The 23,763-nt window shown below is 36.5% G+C and overlaps 1 protein-coding gene across 1 annotated transcript in view; it reads left to right on the top strand.

The window, feature by feature from the left end:
• The first annotated feature begins 218 nt into the window (after nt 1–218).
• LOC135077492 (zinc finger homeobox protein 3) overlaps nt 219–23,763 on the top strand; it is a 47,290-nt gene continuing 23,745 nt past the window's right edge. Inside the window, exon 1 of the mRNA XM_063972045.1 lies at nt 219–463. The gene's annotated coding sequence lies outside the window, so the exon portion shown is untranslated. The remainder of the gene's footprint in view (nt 464–23,763) is intronic.

The following is a 23,763-nucleotide window of genomic DNA, read 5'->3' as shown; positions in this document are numbered from 1 at the left end:
TCATTACTTATACAAAATACTTAAGACGAGCGTCGTCCCGCTCTCCGCGTGCTAATAGTTCGCGCCCACTCGCTATCGCCGTCTCGCTTCGGCCGCTGAGCGTAATTAGCCTTCGCCTCGCCTCGACTCGCTCGGGCGCCCCGCCCCCTGAAGGGTGCAGGGGGGGCGCGGCGACGGGCGGGGGGCCGCAGCAACCGGCAGCGCAGTTAGCCGGCGACCGTTGATAGCGTAGCGTCGCGCGCGTCGCGCCAACAACAATCGGACGATTCAACACCAACACAACTTTAGTTCCTCATTAACAGTTACAGTGGGTGTTTTGGTGTAACGGCATAGTTCCTTGTGATCTGACTGACACCTCAAGTGCTACAGTTTGCTAGTTTCGGATATTGGACAAGTGCAAAGTGACTGTGCGTGCTATGCCGCAATTCAAAGCTTAGCAGTCTTCTGCGGGCGATGCTCACAGGTTAATATTTACTTTTAAGATTCCCAATTAGAATCTCGTAAGTGGTAATTTAGAGTCTTCTCCAGTGTTGTGACGGTTTGTGAAATCCTGACCATTTCACTTCGACCGAAAATTTCTCTTCGCGATTCGAAAGTTGTCCGATTTCGCGGAAATTATTAAGTTGCAGTAAGAAAAGGACAGTTTTAATCATTCTTTTGTAACAAACAAATTAATTTAACAGTGATTAAAATAGGTCTGTGTAGATAAACTACCTGTACCAATATCATAAATCACATTCAAAAAGTTTACATGTTTGCGAAACTTTATCGATTGAAACAAATCTTATAAAAGTGGTAGTTAATGTAGTAAAATAATGTTAAAACATCAAATCTAGCCATACAATAATATTCTTATTGGTTTATGAAGTAATGGCACATGAAAAATTTTGAGTTACCCACATAAAAATCTTATAAGAAATACCGGCGGTAGTTGAAAAAAATTGTTACACGTGAAGATTTCGGCTGACGACGAGTATTAGAAAATGTGTAAAAGCATTGACCACATAATATCATTGAAAACACATTAAGAATTTACGATAATGGTCCATAAAAAATAAAGCTCCGACAAATTACAGTTTCACGCACAATTTAAAATATTGGATCAAAAAGAAAATTGTTTAAATGTAGTGAAGATGACGTGTAAATGTATGAAACATTACCTACATTAAAATTAAAAATATTGAAATGTAAACACTCCTTCCTACACTCACCCCCGACACGGAGCAGGGTCATTCTTAGAAGTCCAAAATTTCTATTGCTATAAGGTTTCGGCCTATAAAATATTGCTCAATAAATTAAACTCCAAATATTAATTAAGTTAGGCTGAATATTATTTCGTGGAAATTATGTCCAGCTTTATTAAAAAACTAATTACGAAGAATTAAATTAAGTGGGTAGGTTACTGTGCAGAAATGTGTTTTAAAAATAATAAGAAGATGAATATTTTCATACAGGTAACGAAATAAATTTAAAATGAATAAAAACTTAAATATTCTCTCATTATAATAAGTTAGCGACGAGCTTGGGATAATAACTTAGGTATTATTTTAGAAAACATCGACAATAAAACCCAAATGTATGGCGGTACCGGTGTTAAATTAACTTTAGTGGAACATCTAATGTAGTAAACATACAAAAATATTAACTATTATACATGGCATCTAGGTAGCCATTTACTAAAATTGTACCTACCTTCATTGCATTTTTATGGCATTAACTGTGAAATTTATATGCATACTAAATGTTAGTGGTATCGTAAAATTGGGAAAGACAAAAGAAAGTTTACTGTAACAAAAAAATAAGCCATTTAATGGCTGTAAGCACTTCATCGTCTGCATGTAAAAGTTTATAACTATTATAATTTAAATAAAAGTTCAGGCCTAATACTAGTATTAATCAATTTTACTAATAGGTAATCAAATTAATCACACTGAAAAATAATTTTAATAACCTTAAATTAAAAATGCCAACGAAAACTTGTTCTTAATTGTGCTTGAAAACAGTTTTGCGCTACTTTTACTTGTTTCATCTAAGAATATAATATATTTTTAGACGTCGCAGAGATCTATTTCACGATCTAGCAAGCCTGCATGAGGTGAGTCTTAACTGCATACTACAGCTAGTAATAATTCGCTCATTAGCAATGTATTAAGAATAAAATTCTATTTTATTTAAAAATTCGCTTCAAAATTACTAACGGAAATTATCAGATCAACATTATTGTTCATTAAACTGCCTATTTAAACTGTAGATTACTTAAAAAAATATCTAATTGGTTTAAAAATACAATATTTTTCATAATATCTAAAATGATTTTCCTCATCCAACACTTTGGCAGGCCTATTATTGAAATGCAAATGGCGTCTTAAAATATGATAAATATTCCATAAAATACAATAAATAATACAAAATGCGTTAGCTGAAACAAAGGCTTGCGCGGGCGCATTCCCGCACAACGGGGCGGCCATCTTGCGAGATCATTTTCCCGCTCGATAAGACCGCGCTCGACATTCGGGACAGATAGAACCATTAATCAATACGACCTTAGATTGATATCGGCGATCGCAAACAGTATTTAATTTATTACAGCTCACAACCGATAATTGATTTAGGTGCGTAGGCGCAAGAGATCGGCGCGAATAACATTACTAACAATGGCGCCACTGTGCTATTCATTTTTTGTACGCAAATTATTGTTACCCGGTGACAAAGGCAGTTACAACCTACGCTCAAAAATGGTAAATATAATTCGGTAACAAATACTACGACTGAAATAACTGGATATAAACATTTACATTTCTTTATTTATTTCTTCTGAAGCCACTTTTTATAACAACTAGGTAATTCTGTGATTTCTCACTACTAACTTAAAAGCAAAGATTTGCTAAACTTTTTCTAATACATATAAAAAAATCTTGATATTAAAAAAAAAATTTGGACTAACAAATGACACAAACATTTAATTTTGCAATTTTAATATGATAAAAACATTGAAAATAGGCTCGTGAGCTTAGTAAAACTCATTTTAAAATCATTGATAATATTGTGTAAGAGTAATGGGTGTTAAGGCACATTATGTGAATATGGAAAATAGTTTCTCATTAAATCGTCGATTTATTTTAATACTGTTTGTGCCGATTTTAAGATAGACTCAAAGTGATGAACTGTGAGCGAAAATTATAAGATACTGTCATCTCCTTAAATAAAAATAATAAATATAAAAATCTTGGATGGAATGCAAAATTAATTTAAAAAAACTTTTATTTTTCAATGAAAGAAATTAAAACATAGATTTAATGTTTTAAAACGTTTGTTATTAAAGTCTTATACCTATGTTCCTTATTAAAGTAAATGAATAAAATTCGTATTTCCACACACTTCACTACCCCAATACGAGAGCATACAAAGTCTGGGACAAACTTTCCTTGTTACGTGACGCTCGGCGCCATCTATCGGGCGGTAGTTACACTAGCCTGGGAAAGCTCTACGATTCGTCAGGGGCCCTTACAAGATAAGGGCCATCGTGACGGCTCGTTGAGATGGACAAGAGATAGTAACGCACTGCACGTGGGGGGAGGGAAACGTAAATAGATTATTTTCACTTGTTTTTCCCATTGTCTGATAGAATTGGACGTGGTAATTGCGCTTTTCTTCAAATTATCTTTTGTTAGTTTAGCCTTGTTAATTTTTAACTTTTTGACTTTATGATTAATCATTTTTGCAGCTGGTTGTCTAATCTGTTAATTAATTAATGCATTAATTTATATTTATCTAGGTAACTACTAAAATTGCAAATTTCCTAAAACAATAGGGTTATTCACTAGTATCGCCCATGCTACCGACTCGTGTCTGTGTGAGGACTGAGGAGTGAGGACATCGCCACTTCCCCCAGATACATGACATTAACGGCCACAATGCCGTTTAGCATTCAACTGATCCCAGATAGGCCAACCGAAACATAATACGTCTACAATAACAAGATGACCTGACGCTTCATAGGTCGAATTCAGTTCGTTCTATAACGGTCCCTGTTTAACTTTGAAATAGAAAAAACAAAACACTGACTTATTTGTTCATTTTTTGGTCGTAAAAAAGGTACTAAATTAAAATTTGTTCCGTAATAGGTAGATCGTTAGAAAGAAAGTATGCTTTTTATTGTACTTTATCAAGGTACACTATAAAAAGATTAAAGAGTTCCATTCTTGCAAATAGGAAAATAGAAGCGGCTTGCATTATAATATGATGTAATGCTTTGAGCATTCGATGTAATTAGCCTACGAAGCATAAGACTTCCATTTTTGTTGTGCTGTCACGCAAAGTGAAAGGAATTCCTTTAAATGTGACAACGTTTTTTCCTATTATTACATAGCAGTGATCTTTTTGCTTCGGGCCGAAAAAACAGAAATGTTTTCTACACGCGTAACCCATTCAGAAGTCGTTCTGTTTACCTATTTACAAACGTTATTCGTTAGGTATTCCATTTCGGATTCTGAGGCGATCTACGAATTTCCTCTCCACGTCGACTCGATCCGATTTTAACCAAATGTCAACAAACATGGCGATTGGTGCTCTCAAATAAAATCGTTTTCCGAATCTTAGCGCCGTATTGGATATGAGGTATTTTATATTGATTAGAACTTTATGTTACTAAAGCATTACTTTTTTTAATGTTATTACAAATAGTTAAATACATGAAATAGAACAAAATGCCAGCTTAAGGCCATATTAGTTAGTTATTCTCTCTGTCACTCTCTGGACCAAACGGGTAATTCTTAACTTACCCAAATAATTACTAAAAAGAGTGTTATTGTCATCACAAAGATTTAAGAATTAAATTAAAAACACCGTAAACCAAAACAGGAAAATCTAACCTACAACTATGAGAAATATCTGTTATAACCGTTAGAGTAATAAAAGCGGACAACAATAAGAATACTGTAACACATAAAAATTCCTATAGCTCTTTTGACGAAATGTCTATTTCTTTATTGTTATACAAACTGACGGTTGTGTATTCATTCAACGGTCCGCATTTCGGCTCCATTTTTTCGTTTAGCGCAATTTATCAGCGGTTGAGTGACATCAATAAGTTTTTCGTTGATTTCGTACGTGCCTATATGGTTATGATAATTTGTTTCCGGTGTTCGACGCGTGCGCATGGCACGACAAACTATTACATTCATGGCGTTAGCACGATTTGCATTTAAAATATTTCGTTTGGCTCGCGCCTAGGACTCAACAATGCGCCGGGAGAAGCGGAGCGGCAGTCTCAATAAAAGATAAAGGTACGTACCATATCAAATTTCGTGGTACATTTTTCAGAGGCTCGTGCCGGAGGTTTTTTAGCTGTGAGGTGATAATAGGGCTCATTTTGAACTGCACGTGCGTAGAGAATGGCCCCTTGGTTGGTCTATGTAAGGATTTATTTAATGTAAATTTATCACGAAGGGACATTTTATGTGCTCATTATTCATTTCAACTATATTTATGTAAAATCTCATTGATTAAAAATATATCAACAATATTGCTAACACAATGTCATGTCATTCACAAAATTTGTAGTACTTGTTAGTACTCAAACTTAATAGTCGATATAAACTAAAAAAAAAAAAACATTTAATATTTTTTTCTTTCTTGTTAATTAATGTTATTAAAACACACTCATGTGTACTAAAATTCGTTAATTTTCCAACCTAAAACACTTAGCTTGTATTTATTAATTAATGTACCTCACAATGAACATTTTTTGAATATCTGAGAATCACCCACATTAAATTCAAGTACAAAATTAAAAGTTGTAAGAAGAAAAAGAAGGCAATGCTAGTAGCTTTTTGGAAATTTTTTTTTAATCAGACTAGCTAAACCTACAAAAACCTTGACCAGAACCAAAATACTGGCAGGTGAGATTCGCTAATTAGACTATACATAATTTTGGCGCGCATTTCCCGCTGTGGCGTAAACGGGCGGGGTGATGCTTTTGTCTTATTGAATAATTGCCGAGAGGTGTTTCGGACGGGACGGGACAGACTGGTTCCTCCAAGGCCAGCCGTCGAACTTGTCGGGCGCCTTATTCTGTACGCGAATGTCGGCGATCGCGAGAGATGTGACGTCACAGTGTAAACAATATTTTTACTTCAAACTCGTGATTTTGCTTCGGCAATTCCGAATTAGGTTGTAATGTTTTGGATAAATGTTAAGTAAAGCTCTTTATTTGACTTTTTTTGTTAGTTAATCAATAGTTGGTTTTCTTATTAATTTTTTTTAAAGATCAAATTAATATAATATTAGTGAATTCAAAAAACCTGAAAAAAAACTTGTTGCCAGGAAAAAAATAACTTTCTTTTATTTGCTTAAAAAATGCATAAATATTTTATTTTATAATTTCTAACGTCACTATTCCGATACCAACTGGTGCGATTCACAGTCGGAAATACGATTCTGTGACGCGGTCGCCATGATAATTGTTGTTATTGAAAAACGCCAGAGGCGAGGTGCGAGGCACGCGGGCGCTTTGACAACGCGCCTGCCTTCTTGACGCCTCCGAAATGCCCCAAGAAAGTCGGCAAATACGAAACCTTTGGGCGAAATTCATTTCACTCTGGTATTCTTTTCCTTTTGGAAAGATGAACTCATAAAAATTAAGTGCAAAATGTTATGAACACTTCAAAGTTCAGATATTCGCATTGAAAATAATATGAGGTGGCTCTCATGATAGTAAAAGTATGACAATGTAAAAAAAAAACTTAATAGTCAACTATTAATTCCAATCATAATGTCGTTAGAACTAATTGCAAATTGCATTAAAAATTAAAAATGCATTTAATAGTTAATACTATCCTACAAAAAAGCGTATCACTTACTATGTTGTTTAAAAGCTGGTAATCAGTCCCTATATTGCCCTGCTATCTATAATCTACAGATACTTGAACTGTTTTATAGTTTCCGACGTGACCAAACGTAAAGGAAGGGCCATTCTCAACCTTATCTTAGTGCAGTGAATTTAATTTTTTTGAGGTCACATATTTTCATAGGCGGTATATTTTCATCAAATTAGTAATTTTATTATATTACTTTTTTTTGTTGAAAACATAAAATAAAGATATATTTTTTTCTGGATAAAACATTAATTTGAATCAATTATCTTTTTATAATTTGGTTGTCTATTGTAGAATAACCCAGTTCTTAAAATACATGTTGTGTATCGGTAGATAATGTCAAGGTACTCCAATTCAGTAATAAACCTCGTTATCTACCAATAATTAGCGATAATCGATAACTGTCCAAACAGTTATCTTCAATGTTTGCTATTAAATAATCGATAGTCAATCGATAAAAGGTCATTGGTACGAGAAACTACGGAATCGATAATTCTATACGTATGTTCTCAGGAAACTAGTTTGATGAGTATTAAGGGCCGATTTTTCAATCGTCAGATAACTTTTAACTGAAGAATAAACTTGTCATTTTGACATAATATTTTCCGTACTTGTGCCAAACTTATTCTTCAGTTAAAAGTTATCCGACGATTGAAAAATCAGCCCTAAATAAAATTCTGATTTCTTCATAGGTTTTGTTCAGTATTATAAATTAATATAATACTAAAATAAAATAAAAAGATTGAATTTTTTGAATTTAATGAAAATAAATTCGTGTTTGTCAATATAGCTGTTTCTTAAAATAAAGCACTATTCTTAAAGTGATATGACAAAGACTATTTTAAATTAATTGTGCAGGACACGAAATGCCCTTTAAAACTGGCCACAATTTAAGTTTAATTCTATCAAGATAAGGAACTTGCGTTACATGCCAAATATTTTAATACCTTAATTAAGGGCTTGAAGACAATGCGTGGCTTCCAGCACCCATAAAGCCCGAAGAGCAAGTTTTATCGCGTCGAAACAGAGGAACTTTACTTTTTGCGAGCATTTTAGGGGGGGTGCAAACTGTTGGCTAGCTCTGGCGATCATATTAGGCTGCGTATACACAGGTGGCAGTTCTGATTTTCCTATTTTCTTGAATAAAAACTGATATTTTTTGAGAAAAAGACAGAAAAACATTTGAATTTAGAACTTCAAACTCAAAATAATATGCCTTATCACTCGTTTTATTCACATTGAGTTTAGGCTTGTGTAAGATTTATTAGAAGTTTTTGGTCGTCAGCTATAAGCTATTTTATTTAATAACTGGAAAAGAAAAACTTTTATGCTCTTATAAGAGTTCAAAAAGTTTAAAATTTTAAGGTATAGAAGAGGCGTGTCGTGTGACTCATAAATCACTAACTAATAAAGTTATAAATTAAACGATTTGCAACATTTCACTAAAAAAATAGCCGTTTTAACGTATGGTAAATCCTTCCATCAAAATATCACTCTGATGGAATCAGCAATATCTATGATAATCACGCGATTGATCGGATTATACTGACTTAAAGCATTAAAGGCATAATGTGGATTAACTTCGAGGCGCAGTTGACTGTCATATTGTTGATTTGACGAAATGCCGCGATTATTTTTCGTTATGACAAATGGAAACAACACTGGAGATGATTTTCAGTTGCTACTCTGAAGATTTTTTGGTATATTTTCGAAAAAAGGTATTTTTTAGCTTTTTGTAATTTCCTTGTTTAGTAGAGCTTCTTACCGTAAAATTATATTATGTAATTCGGATCTCAAGATGGCGCAGATTTCAATGTTGGTGTTCTTTGGAGAAGTGACATAAAGTGACTTGTTCAATAACCGCCATTGCCAGCGTCTGCAACTTTTTATCCTCGCAACAATTCTCGATTGTGCGTGAATCATTTCATTATGCATGCGAAGTGTCAGTTTAATTAAGTTTTGTGTTTGTTGAATTGTGGTGGACAGTTGTAAGGCTCGTTATGTGCGCGCCCCTTATTGTCGTTCAGAAATAACTATGATGTAGCATTCAGCTGGGAACTCGAACAGCATTGTCATTAGCTTTTGTTGTATGACTAATTAGTTATTGAGTTGTTATGCCATTATAAAGTAACGCTCGTTAATTATGGATTATTATGAGTGCCCGGTAAGTTTTTTTCCAAGCAAACGTTTTGCCCATACCGGCTATCTCTGATACTCGCTTAAGTTATTTACAGCATCATGATATTTTATTATAGTACGAGGCGACGTGACTCGACACAACATTTCCTACAGCACCAAAGATATAATAATCAGTATTAATTATACCGCAGCCATAAACTGGTCGGTAATTTTCCAATTTTGTTGATAATTAAAATTGCCCTCAATTAAAGCGTTACATAGCGTACTTTATAATTACAACTAATTGTAAATCATGGATTAGCGTGTGGCGCGGTCTTTTTGGAGTTATCTTTATCTTAGTTTATGGTTTAATTATATGTTAATATTGGCCCTCGTTATTTCCTATCGAAGCGTAAAATTTAATACATCTATATCTTTAGCAATAAAAGACTGACGTGGTAACATAGTTTTTGTATTAAGTATTTATCATGCCCAATTAAACTGAATAATTAATATCGGTTTGTTTCACACCTTTTGTTGAATAATGGAATCGTTATGCCCGCTATCGCTGTGGCAACATTTATTATTATGTTAACGTTTATTATGCTATATCAAATATATAAATAACAATAAGGGTGGTGTTTTATCTACTTTATTATCGAGTATTTCGAAATTTTAATAACTTAACACACTTTACGAAGCCTTTTGCAGCACTACTTATGTAAAATGTGTAAATGATCAGAAAAACGAAAAAAATATGCAGTAATACGACTCCTTATTATCCGAAACTTATTGAAGAATAGCCCAAAAATGTTTCTCGCACAAAGATATAAAAAGGTGCGTGCACACGTCTTGTCCTCAAAACGCCACGAGCTATCACTGTATCCGACGTTCAGAATTACCCTCCCGGCCCTCATCCATTGTTCAGGGTTGCCAAAAGCAATAAAAATTCCCTTAAAACAATAGCACCCCCGGGCGGCGACTGCTGCAAAAGATATTCAAGATAATTATTTTAGTGTGCAACCCGCCTTAAATACTCCTTGTCGGGAACAGGTGTGGTTTCTTATTTAATAGGCTATACAAATTCTTAGATTTTTAACGCTGGCTATAACTTTACCTGTGTGAATATTTTTCTTGAGTTGTACGATAATTTAGTTCAAGTACTACGCTCTATCAAGATACTTTTATAGGCGATGAAATAGCTGACTTAGGAATTATTTCAAGTTGCAATTTTACCTTCGGTCTTTTTGCGGAACTAAACTTGTTTTGTGCATATTATTACGTTAAATTCTTAATCTATTCATTACTTTTTTCCTGGCCCCTAAGTAGGTATCTACTGACTGATATGAATATGTAGCAAATTGACTCTCATGTGTGCAAAACTATGAAAATGACTTCTGTCATTTAATTTAAGTAACCAAGACTATTCACATTTTTATTTAAGTGGGATCAAAGACAAAATGGACCCAAAAAAGCATTATGAACTCGCCTTCGCGAGTATTAATTCCACATTTTCTTGCCCATCCTGAAGATAAGGAGAAATTACGTGCCGGTCCCAACGTGTTCTAGCTAAAACGAAGCGCGTCAGTTAAGCACACTTTAATAACGCGGGATGTGTCCATAATTACTGTTTATATCATCAACACCCGCTGAACACAATTAACCGGGCTTTTTTGGGCGCGCGACAATCAAGTTTTGATTGCTGCTGTAAAAAGGTGGACACGACAAAGATTAAACGTGCTCAAACATTGTTGACAGCTGAGCATTTTGTGCCTACTTTCCCATTTGTGACACTTAAAAATAACATTTAAAATTAATATGCTAAAGAAAAAACAAAGTACAAACTTTTTAAATTAATCTGCTAAAGAAAAAACAAAATATCAATCCGATCTTTGCTGTTTTTTAAAATATATTTTAGTAACAAAATAGTTAAAAAGAACCAAGGCAAGAATTGTGTTCGTTAATATCCACTTAATCAGATGTTAAGCTGGTAATACAACAGTGACAATGCGCGTAATATTTATGCGCTAAAATACGACGCGGCGCGCTGCTGAGTATAATTTTTTATCCAATTCCAAAAAGAAGCAGCTACCTACTTAATACGATGTACACTTATTTATAGTATTATTTATCAAAAAATAAATCCATACTTTAACCAGCAGCTCTCGTTAACATAATAGGATCATGTCAAACGTGACGTATCCACGTTTAGTCAATCGCTCGCTGACAATTCACCTCATATTTCCTAATGCTCGTTTGTACACCGATTTTGTTTTCGGTCACATTTAGGCGTTACGTAATTGTAGTGTTGAAAAAACATAATTTCGTGTCTCACGGAAGGTTCGAGTTAACTGCAGATCATATCGTGTAAACTACGCTTTTTATTAATTGCGTCCTCCACCGTCATTGTTGTGGGATGACATTTAATTTTCATGAATTCTCTCATGGCTAAATGTAGGCTTTTAAAAAGAAGTTACGAAAGAATAAGCTCACGTTACGGACCTCACACTATGATAGGATTCACGATATCAGCAGAGTACGGGAACGCAACTTTAACACAGCATTCTGACCTTTACCTCACTCAATATTAGAATCACATTTCGATATTAGCTCCTCTTGAACTCGCTTAATTAATGTGAAACACCATCAAGAGATTAATTAGTGCTGTCCCCGTGACACTTTGTAGGCTATTAATCGAGGAACGTATTCGAAATACAAATTGAATCCAAAAACCGGTTTCTGGATGGACGTTTTTGACACTGCATGGGCAATGCAGATTTATTGAAATTTACGCATAAACTGTCGATATCAGTGACAGCTTACGCATAACATTATGATAACCAGATTTATTGATTCTTGAAGAAATATTTATAATATTAAAAAGTAATTTAATTTTAGAACCATAAAGAACTCGTACTTAAATCGTGTTGGTAAAATCGGAATACAGCTACAGGCTAGTTCCAATGAACGCGCTTTAGTAGAAGTTAATAAGGATATAAGTATTGAAAATATTTATACATATTATATTCATATTTTATCGACATATTTTATCGATACTTATTAAAGACCGGCTACCACTCGCGTCGTGAGGTGAGAACGATGGCGCCCCCTGCTGGGCGCGTTCAGAGTGAGACGGGAACATACCGAACGGAATTCAAAATGAAGTTATGGCTTTGAGTCCTTTTTTCTCTCCTTTTTAATCTCATTATTTTATTTTTCCGTATGTTAAACTGGTCAAGCTACTCGTGGTTAGCGAGTTGTTTAGCTGTGTTCACTTTAATTTTCTCGTTTTGGTGTCGTTTCTTTTAATTACAGTAGCGTTCGTGTGAATCTAACACGGGCAAACAAGGTGCTGGGCTGCCATTAGCTCGCGAGTTGGACAAATATGTGTTTGCGGTGTTTGCTGTCACCGTGTAAATATCGACTTCAGAGTTTGCGTTACGCATCACTAGCGCGTGTTTGCCGAGCCGCGCTCGCGGTGTGCACGGGTGCGAGTGCGTAAAGGGCTGCCTACTCGACAGCCTCATGTCGATAAATATCCTCGTTTACCTTGTTACCTTAGCAAATATTGTCAAGTGGAAATTCATTTACCTAGCCCCTTGTGTTGGGTGTTATACCATCAGTAGTTAAGATTACTCATTAACGAACGTCATTTTTGCACTCAAACACGACCTCTTCGTGTATTTTATTTATTTTGATTTTAAATTCACGCGTTTCTATCGTCTCGCTCGCTTCTCCATTAATGTCAACCTTTATAACGACAATTAAACTATTGTTATTAGTTTAACATAAATTCCCAATAACTTTTCCATTAGACTTAACTGTCATGTTTTATGCATGAACCGCCCATATTGTTTCCAAAACTAAAATGTCTCGATCTTTTATGCAATAACTCAGATTAAAATTGTATTAAGTATTATGTCACTCGCCTAATAGATTTCATATTCAAATAGGAATCGTGCTCGATTTTAATGTGTTTAATCAATCATAAGTTACGATTAATTACTTAGATACGCTCGTCCGTCCGTCGTTTGATTGTTGCTCGACTATTTGTGTAAGTAAAGATATTTATAACGAGCTCTATTGTCCAGTTCTTAGTACGGAAAGTTCAAGGCTTGGTTATGTGGTGATTATTAATTACCTAGTTGTTTGGGTATAACCGCCCGCTTAATCCGAGCAAAACCGCGATGTTCTAGATAAACGGATACGTGACTTGAAGTCAAATTGTGATTATTTTTAGTGGAACATCAAAGTTTCCAAAATGTCGTTTTATGTTTTAACTGCCAACTAACAACGCATAGGTACAGAACATAAATCTCTTATTCAATTGCACCTTCTCACTGCAATATGGCAGTTATTATAAGTTTCATAATATCAAATCACCAATGAATAAAATAAGGTTGACTCATAATCACAATTTTCATTAATTGAATAAATTGGTCCAGAACAACGATTACCACACACAAATATTTCACATGCCGTATAAAGCAATATTAAATACCTACCTGTAGCTTTCTATCCAAAACAGTATTGGAGTTATAAATAATCAAGTAGCCATTACATGTAATAATGCCGCGATAATCTAGTAGAAAATTAATTAAAAGTCATTCGATTGAAATAAGTATTACCGCATCGCTTGTAAGGCAGAAAGTGCCAAGTAACGGTGTGAGATGGTCCATCCTACCGGTTTTACACGACGCTGTCATTATCGCTGCAGCGGACCCATTTGTCGAAACTCATGACTGTGTAAAAGTTTATTTTGATGTACCTACTAACAAACTGAAACACAGAAATACCAACCTTATTTGGAAGCAACAAGAATACGCTCGGCGCGAGCCTAGAAAATCATGTTTGGATTTGGAAGTTTGCTTGCAGGGTCTACCAACAGAAGTTTACACGCAATATCAAACCTTAAGTACATATCAATAGGGACACGTGCAAGACTCGTTCGAATTGGAAACTTTATCATTGAAAGTGTAAAATATGACTTGGATTTAAGAACACCCACTGCTACAATGATTTTCATTTGTTTTACTAATAAGTCGACATAATAATTGTACACGTGGAGATGTGTGAATCATCGTGGTTCCTTCAATAGAAAAAGTTCTTGTTACTAAACTTAATTCAATTTCTTCTAATTGAATTAAGTTAGATGTTATTGATTTTCATTCATAAAATCTTAATGCTTGTAGATTACGAAACGTAGATTTCGATTATTACTAACATCAATTTGATACATTTCATATTGAAGCACGCTACCGGTTTTACCCGGAGTACCGCCATTATCTACGGCGGTGATTTCGGTGTCAAAATATTTTTTATTGGCTCACCAAATGGTAACAAATTAATTCACAAGATTCGGCAATCTGATACGGAACTGCCTTTTTGAGTTATTGAAACGTGTATTTTATCTCGCCTCCCATGAATCTCGGAAGTTGGGCCCAAATGGTTTGGGTTACGGACTTATTCGAAATCGGTTTAGGCATTAGGTATTATCTTTTGAAAGAATTTGGAAGTAACTACATTTCATTTATTTATTAGGCAAGCTTAAGTGGGTTCATTGAAATAGACCGCAAATATCAATTGATCATTTATCTTTCTTATCAATCACAGCATCTAAATCTAAATTTATTGAACTCATTTGTTACAATAACTTACAAGTTAATGAGGATCATTATATTTACCCTTCAAATATCACTGTAGGTACCGTAACCATACAAAGTTACTTGTTCAAATGAATTGTCAGAATCTCGGTCTTAATATCGATCTTGATAACACAAATTTTGTGAATGATTCACGTGAAAAACAACACAAATAAAAAAATTGCAAGCATAAGATAGCCAACATTGTCCAATAGTTGGCAATAGCGTCCAACATCCAATCAACAGTCAGCTGTTTGATTTAGTGGCGCAACTTCATAACAGATATCCCCATATTAGGCAATACTTAATTACAGAACTTTATAACTGCCTATCCCATCTCAAGAAGATTTAAAGCGACGTTTATAGCTATCCTAAGAGCTAGTATTTTCGGCTCCAATCAATAAAGACAGTACAAGTCGTTAACCTATTAAACAAAAAGGTGTACGTTATAAGGCAGCCCATGCACGGCCATAAACCATGTCCACGTGTGCTCGGAATAATTACAGCTTCGGTATCCGAGCTATAAGTACAGTTTGCAGCAGGACAAGACCATTTTGAACCCTTATTACTAAAGGCATAAGGATAATATTTACTGCCTAATTTTGCTGCTGACCATACCTAAGTGGTTTTGACGAGGTTGAATCACGATCGGTGACGCAACTCAGCTACCGAGCAAAGCATACGACTACGACAAAAACCGTCTCTCATAACCCAACGTCTTATTAACCGATCAAACAACTGAACTTTTTACCAGTAGATATAGATAATCTCAACAATTTTAGCAAGCAGCAAAAACAAACAATTCCACAAAAAGTATGCTCCTGCCTCAATTAATGCAAACTGTCATAACTGCTAACAAATTACAATAAATTCTGAATTAAATTATTAAAATAACTGTGGTGTTATTATCTAGATGCGGATTCCAAACCCAGTAGCAAGTTGTGTCGGCGAGCTGGTCCATTTAAAATTCGAACGACGGAAGTATCACGCAGCGATAAATTATTTACGACCTTTATAAACACTTAAAATACCAAAATCCATTTCCATTCATAAGCAGAACCGAAACACGAGCTCATACCAACGCACGAGCGATACTCATAAAACCCGTTTAGATTTTGATAATTTTATTAACGATCGAATGCACGGAACGCGGAGCGCGAGGGACCCCTAAAGTATCATATATTACGGCCTTAACACAAATTATACAAGTTTAAAGCCACAACATAGACCGTGTGTGGGTGTCTTAATGTTAAAATGTGTCATCTGTAATTATACGATCCAGGGAATTTTAATGTTTTTCAAATGTCGCCTTTATGACAATAGAAGCTTCTCTAAACTGGATCTATTGTGTTTCCACATATTTTATGATTAATAAAACTCAAGCCTCTGAGATTTTGGTCACAAACTGTAGGCATAATAACAAAATGCCGGGTTATTATATCTAAATGTAACCTAATTGTCAAAGTTGGACGTTGGAGCGATACGCACCAAAGACTCGTCGCACACTGTAATTACACCTGTCCATTCACTTTACATCATTACCCGGATTTCTACATCTTCTTTTATACATATTATGTACTTGTACCAATGTTGTCGTTTTGTGGCGTAAATAATTTCTTTTGCTGTCTCGACATTCATTAGGGGCGTCTCATTTAGTCCAATTTTAATACTGACACCTTAAATTTTATAAGGACCATTTGCAGCCATTATATCTAATGGTTCATTTTACTTGTCCACTTTTGTAATTTGAGTGGAACGTGTATTATCTGAACATTGTAACGTCCTTGGTCATAAAGAAGTGCTAAAACGTGCATCACAATTACTTAAATATAATCCTCAGTACCATCCAACGGCATTAGTACCCACTTATGCAACAACAGTTTCCACGAGCGATCCGCTAATCATGCGTTTCTTTGATCTTTAGAAACGATAACTCTTCAAATTCTTATTGTAAACACGGGATTGAGCTGTTCATTGCTAAATAGAGAATCAATTGAACAAACTGCTTTCGGACTAATAGAAAGAAAACGATCCATTCGTTGCGTCAGAGCTGAGATTAATTAAACTCCTTATGAGCGAATGTACGATCTTTCCATTTAAGTCTCGGCGAAGTTAAGTACTTTAATTAGTAGTTTTCCATTTGTTGGACACCTGGTAAAAGCCATTCCACTTATTAACTGGCTGTCGTCTAACTCAGTTCCGATAAGCTATTTTAAACCTTAAGTTGTCAGAATAAATTACAAACTAGCAACTGCTCCATGAATGCTCAAGTCGTTTTATGAAGATGAGTAAAGTTTTCAGGGCAATGTGATTGGCCGGCGGAGTGTTAACGCAACAATCACGAATGGTACATTTTCAAATAGTTGTTGCCATAATTTGATAGTCTTTACGTCGTTGCTGACATGTGAATTGACTTAACATTATTTGTCTTTGAACACTCGTGTTAATTTATTTTTTAGGGTTTAACGGTTTCATCATGTTGTTCAAACATCACGAACATTGTTGGCACTGGGAGTATAATGATGTTATTCTTACGTTAACAATACCTTTCAAGGTTTGGTTATAGTTTGGACGCTCAAGTTAAACTCATTTAATTTAAGCTACGTTAAAATGATGGATTTAAGAATGAAGTGACACAACCACACATTAACCATTTGATCTGTTCAAAAGTCTGCCATTGAATTGGAATAGAACGATGTCCAGGACAAATGTGGGAGATCATCGTTCATATTTGACATCCCGACGCATGGACATAATGCCATCCATTTAGCGTCCCCATGTTGCATTATTGTCACCTTTCATTTGAACAAGTCATTAATGTTTAGTTTGGCTAATCAATCACTCGGTTGAATAATCATTTGCTCGGGGCTTTTTTGCGTTTAGTACGTGGCACTTCCACCATTCCGGCTGACAATTATCAACTTTCTACAAATTGAAACGGAATTGCAGTTGTCCGTTGAATAGTTTTGCAAACAAGCACTTGTGTCGCGGTCCGTGGCCTGCCTAATTTCACGTCGCGCCGTTTTTGGTGTCAACCTAATGTCGATAATTAAATTTTGAGAAAAAGGCGCGTTCTCACTTAATAAGTGTTACACGAAACATTTCGGGTTTTTGTCGCAACTTAGCGAACAATTAGCGCTGGGACGTGTTAATGACGCGTGATTGAAATTTCGAAACTTTAACGAATGTGTCGGTCATTTCATACGGTTCCTCTAATTATTTTGATACGGCTAGCTCATTGAACTGCATGGATTTATCCAGTACATTTGTCAATCTATAACACACTATCAAAAACTGTGGACAAAGGTCTCGAACCGTAGAAAATTTGGCAGTTGAACAGTGTCAATTTGGAATCAGGAAAATAAACAATCAACTTGTCACGCTCCACATTGTTGTAGCTGCAATCAATAAGCCCACCCATTGAAAATGTAAAGTATCCAGTAACGGTAAAACTAATTATACCAGCGGTAACGAATGGAGCCACTCACGACATCTACTATGTAAGTGGACGATGGAAACACGCAAAAAACGAATCGTGAGCTGAACACATTCAACATTCAAAATCGTCCAAAATAAATGGAACGAAAAAATATATTGTTACAAAGTGTCAAAGCATCGTGATTACTAAAAACACGTCTCATCATTGCTCCCCAATTCGTTAATTTCTTCTTCGTATCAAAAATTTTCTCGAGTGGTGTTGTATTCGTGTAAGTAGGTAGGTTATGGTACTATTCTTCTTTAAACTGAATTCCTCTTTTTATTCTTCTTCTCTGTTACCATCGTCTAGTTTTAGATTTAAACTTGTACCTGAATTTTCTTTTTCTGATCTTTCTATGAGGTCAACAATGTTTATAGTGTTCTTTCGAAACCAAGATTGTGTGTACCGTGAAATAAGTTGCCCTGCAATAACAATGAGGTATTTATAGAATTCCGTTTTCTCATTTCCGTAACCCCAAAAACTGTTCATTGTGTGACGATTTAATTTTGACGTTGCGAAGTGTACGTGAGGCACCGCGCAGGGCCGCTCAAGTGGCCGCGACAAAAACTGATCTCATTTAGTTTCACCGGTATCAACAAAACGTGGAAAGTAATTTCATAGTCAGTTTCTGTTTGACACGCCTAAGGAGCTCTTTGCCCTTTCCACTTTCATTGTTTTTTATTCGGCCCTTCTTTGACGAGATTGAACGATCTGGTGGAAGCCTCAAACTCTCCAGAATGTTGCTCAGTTTTTGCTCAGAAAAAATCTTAAAATCGTCAAATTCCAAAACTTGGGGCAGAATATCATTTCCAATTGAAAACTATTATTTACTGTTGGTTTATTCGGTTGAATATGGCAGATGTTACATTCAATCATTGCAACATTATGAAATATCCCAATTAGTTCCAAATGCGGTAAACTGTATACACATGTGACGTTATCCACTATTTGTCTTATTGTTGCGAAGTATGGACCCACACAATTTGGGGAATTCGCTATAATCCGCGCCGACTCTATTGTTATGCATTGTTGCCGTAGTCGCGGGAACAACGTAGGGGAGATAGCGCGAGGGATTACGGTGAAGTAATAATTTGGCGAAATTTTGATCGGGTTTGCAAATATGAAGAATTTGGTTACACGCGTGGTTGGAATCTCAGATGCGGTCATTAAAAGTCGGCTTGAATAAATTAAGGCGCGGTCATACGGCACAGGTGTAGGCGCTCGGGGCGAGTGCGATGGGAGTCGGCGCGTCGTCCGCGTCGCGTCGTGCCGAACCGAGCGGGTTATTAATAATCCGCATTCACGAGGCGCACGAGCGCGGACGACGACATTCCAGCGCATTGTGCCGGCCGCTCCGCGCGCAACACTTTTGTCTATTCACACCGATAAATCACCTCCATCCTCTCAATACGAGCATTATTTACTTCTAACGACGATCTTGACGCGTCACATCGATTAATTAGTACAACACCACAGATAAGATACCGGGGAAAGCGATCGCTTTCAATTTCCTCTAGAGGGGCACTCGGCGTAAAGTGCGCGTTAAGTGCGGACAATCGGAGATAAAACGTGCGAGACGGGACTCCCTTAATCCGGTGATCGAAGATTGCGAGAAAACGTTTTGTCGTGGGGTCGTACGCTCGAGTTGGCCGCATTGTCTGCTCTGGTCTAATTTGATTGCCCACACACGTGTTGACGTGGGCGACCGCGGCCAGTGCGTCCCCTAATTAAACCTATGAGATGCTAATGGGAGCCATTCATCGCGAGGTCACACCGCTTCTCTATCGTAATGACAGTTACATTACGACTTTACAGAACTCGTCGAGTTGATTAGATACGAACTGTAATGAAGTTACGTCGAACAAGCAAATATTATCGCCGCTCATTGAATTACCAGCGGCCGCACACGCAATGGCGTCTCGCAAACGCAATGTCATAGCGCTGATATGCAGCGAGCGTTTTAAATTGATTGTAATGCGAATGTGTTCTGAACAACTGTGATTCGAGTCGGAGACATCTGAGTTTCATTAGGCGGTTACATGGTCATTCCTCTTTGACCTCGGTAGACTACGTCGTTTTCCTTAGAAATGCGCTTTGTTACAACATTATAAAGGTATTAGCGAGTGACGCCCGAGGGCTAGTGGCTATCTATGGCATCAGCCTGGTTAATATGCTTATTAAATTATGTCGATGGCAAAAACGTAGTCGGTTCGTTCGTTTAGCTTTAGGGAGTAATTAGCGGAATGAGCTTTATCGTGAGATTTAATCACTGACGGTAATTATTGGGTTAGATCCGGGCGGCGCGGGCGCAGCGCGCATGTGTGCCCTTCTCGTACTCGCAGTTCTATGACATCGATATCGCAAACCAGATCAATGGGGATCGATTAAATGAACATTCACTGCTACACAGTCAACTCAACGGTGACCGTTACTAACTAACTGATAAGTTTTGAGCCTACGCTATTTCTAATTAAAACAACGTTTAGCGAAACTCGAATGAAACCTACGGTGATCGAAATGTAGGGCATGTTCAAGGCACAGAACTACACAATAGATAGTAAAATAAACAAAACACCAGTGCCTATTGTGGGCTAACATTATTGTTGCTCTTGAATAGTAATTGGTTTTGGGGTCATTATTGATTAGCGAACAAAAATTTGTGAACAAACGGAGCATGGGACCGGCCGGGCACCGCCCGCATGTGATCGACAACTTTGCATATCAATACCTATTTTAATATCGACATGCATCATTTCATTTAATTGCATTTCCTGGGCTCGAATAATGCTACATTTTGTCCATTTAAATAGTCCTGCATAGAACTGTTAAATATTTATAATCATGAACATGTTACACGTCAATTAATGTTGGAAAATAATTGACATAAAAACGTTTTCAATTACGCAATAAAATGATGCTGGAGGTTGCCTTATACGCCATGTCTCGAGCGTGGCTATACACTGTATAGTATACAGTGACTTCCAAAAGTAGCGGTCTAACATTTTTTGTCGGGGAACCAGTTTGGGCAATTTGCTGGGATTGATATGTCAAAACAAAAATTTCAAAAAACTGTTAAAATAAAATACGATTAATGTCAGTCGACAAGGAATCTAAGATTCGTAGTGATGGCTCCAGTCGCAAATTAAGATAAAGTTAACTTGGTACCTACTTCCATAAATTCCTTAAAGATCTAAAGAATTTTAATGTAGTAACGAGGTGCTTATTTGAATTCCTAGTCGACAATGATGATACTCATTATAATTTCTTGATTACTACAACACTCGTTGAAACTTCAAGTACTCATACTTCTAGTTCAGTACTTATAGATCACAAAACCAGTACTCGAGCCAGTGCTCTACACATCGCTAACATAATTAATGACCGTACGGTCGGACCAAAAAGGTTTCAGTACGTACCAGGTCAACCTACGTCGCCCTGTATGGCCATTTGAAGCCAGACTGGGTATGGCTGCAGCTTGACGACTCTATACCTACTTCATCAGATTCATGTGCCACTGATATGGAATGAATGGGCTAGCGGTGCGCTGTTTGATTATAGATCGCTCCTAACATCATTTCTTATTAACATTAATACGTATTCAGCATTCAGCGTTCAATGATAGGTACTGTGTGAAAATTATTTCGTAGCTTGGACAATAAATTCGAGATTAATGATCAACTGCTTTTTTGCTCCTTAACTATCCAGTGGTAATATGAGAGTAGTTAAATTTCTATATGACAAAGAGACCTTTCCACCTTCGCACATTTGTCCCCAGAACAAACGTACCACCAACCGTCAAAGGAATCTGTTCAAAAGTGTTAAATCAGTTCATATAATGATGATGGATGCAGGCCCAACCAAACAGCCCGCAGCGGGGGTGTTTTACCCCATAATACAAATAAAATATTTTTATTATTAACTGTTTCCTGTCCCTCTCACACCCACAGGAATCGACAAAGGAGTCCATGTCGCACAGTTTAATCGAAATCATATTTCTGTTTTGTCATTACGGTATCGCCTTTAGAGAGTTCCTCTCTTTTGTCGAGGTCTCCAAATCGTCGGTTTCTTGTTTCAAATGGTTTCCAATTCGGCTTTGGATGTTGTTTTTTGTTTCGACGGCTAAGTAATGTGACACCTTCGGCGAGTGTGGATTTTTATTGATTTAACATTTTGATGTGCAGAAAAACTGGTTAAAACTTCGGGTAGCCAACGCCATCTACCGGCAGGTGGCGATCGCGTTTTTGCTTTCTCTACCGTTGCGTGTGAGCTTCCTATGAATGAACTCCCGGTCGGTAAAAAAATCAGCCGTGTCAAAAGCAAACGATATTGTTTAAAGTCTAAGACAGACTCGCATGATTTCCTTTCATCATCACGGCTTACCTTACCTGTGGGGGCGCACAAAAAACACCGCAGGTAGCCCATTTGTTTGTTATTAATTCTCGCGTCGAATCTCTTTTTTGCCGTCGACCACTTTAATACTGTGAGAATATTAATTATAATTATAAACGGGGTTCGTCGCGTTCGTTATAAGTTGCTCTGGGCCGAGTTTTCGTTTCTAAATTTAAATCTGATCATTTATCACGCGACAATGTCGGTTTTATCTTGATGCTGTAAGTTTTTATTATTTATTGTTTTCCAACATTGTGGGCCGGGATTAGTGGCATCTTATGAATTAAAGCCTATAGGAATTTGATTTAATGGTGCAGCCCAGAAACTTGTGGGCAGCTGTTTGGGTTTGCGTATACATGTAGGCCTACATAACTTTAACAAACTGTGTTAAACATCATCGTCGTTTTTTGTTTTAACTTGGATACATTTAGCTTTCGCACTTAAGTTTAACAAAAATTGAATTTAAATTTATCGAGCAGGTGACACCCTCACACCTTTTTATGAACATTGCGCTCGTTTCCTACAAACACCGTGTTATGACCCTTTTAATATTTCTGCGTTCGAATGCGTTGATAACCTTTTACGCTTGGTAAATCCAAGATGTGTGTTCTCTGTTACAGTACACATTTTATTCAGAAACTCGTTTCAATAAGGGGTTACGGTGAGTGCGCAGGCGGCAGACGCGTCGCGTAGCAAATTATCGTGAACCGCCCGCGCACGCTTTCTGCGCACGATAAAAGTGCATGAAAATCCTACTTCGCGATTCGACTAGGCGCCGAACAACTACAATAGTTAATATCAAAGCTGCAATTGATCTTTAATGTGACACATTAAACAGCAAATACGAAACGATTTACATTTTACACGCCTGCGATATTCCGGGCGTGTTGTTGCGATTCGCGGTATTGCTATCGGTGCATTTGTTTACCCACGCAAGTCTTGATAGCCGTGTTTCTACTCTGTAAATAAGGGTTAAAATATAGTAGCTCCATTATAGGTATTGGAACCAGTTCCATGTAATCCCTCCTTAGAGCATCATCAAGTAAAGTTTGTATTCAAGTTGTTCCATGTAAGCCTCTCAAAACTTTATTAGAAATGGGTTTTATATAGATTTTATTTACATGAATTGCTTCATTCGGTCCGCTATCAGAACTTTCGTATTTAGTACAGTCGCTGCATGGTGGTGCATCGATAGGGCCCACATGGGACTTGCGTTTCACCACTGTTTTATTGACTTCGTGTCGCAAACGAACGATTGCCA

This window comes from Ostrinia nubilalis, chromosome 13 (assembly GCF_963855985.1).
Source record: "Ostrinia nubilalis chromosome 13, ilOstNubi1.1, whole genome shotgun sequence".
NCBI classification, from domain to species: domain Eukaryota; kingdom Metazoa; phylum Arthropoda; class Insecta; order Lepidoptera; family Crambidae; genus Ostrinia; species Ostrinia nubilalis.
This window is presented reverse-complemented; position numbering and strand designations above follow the sequence as displayed.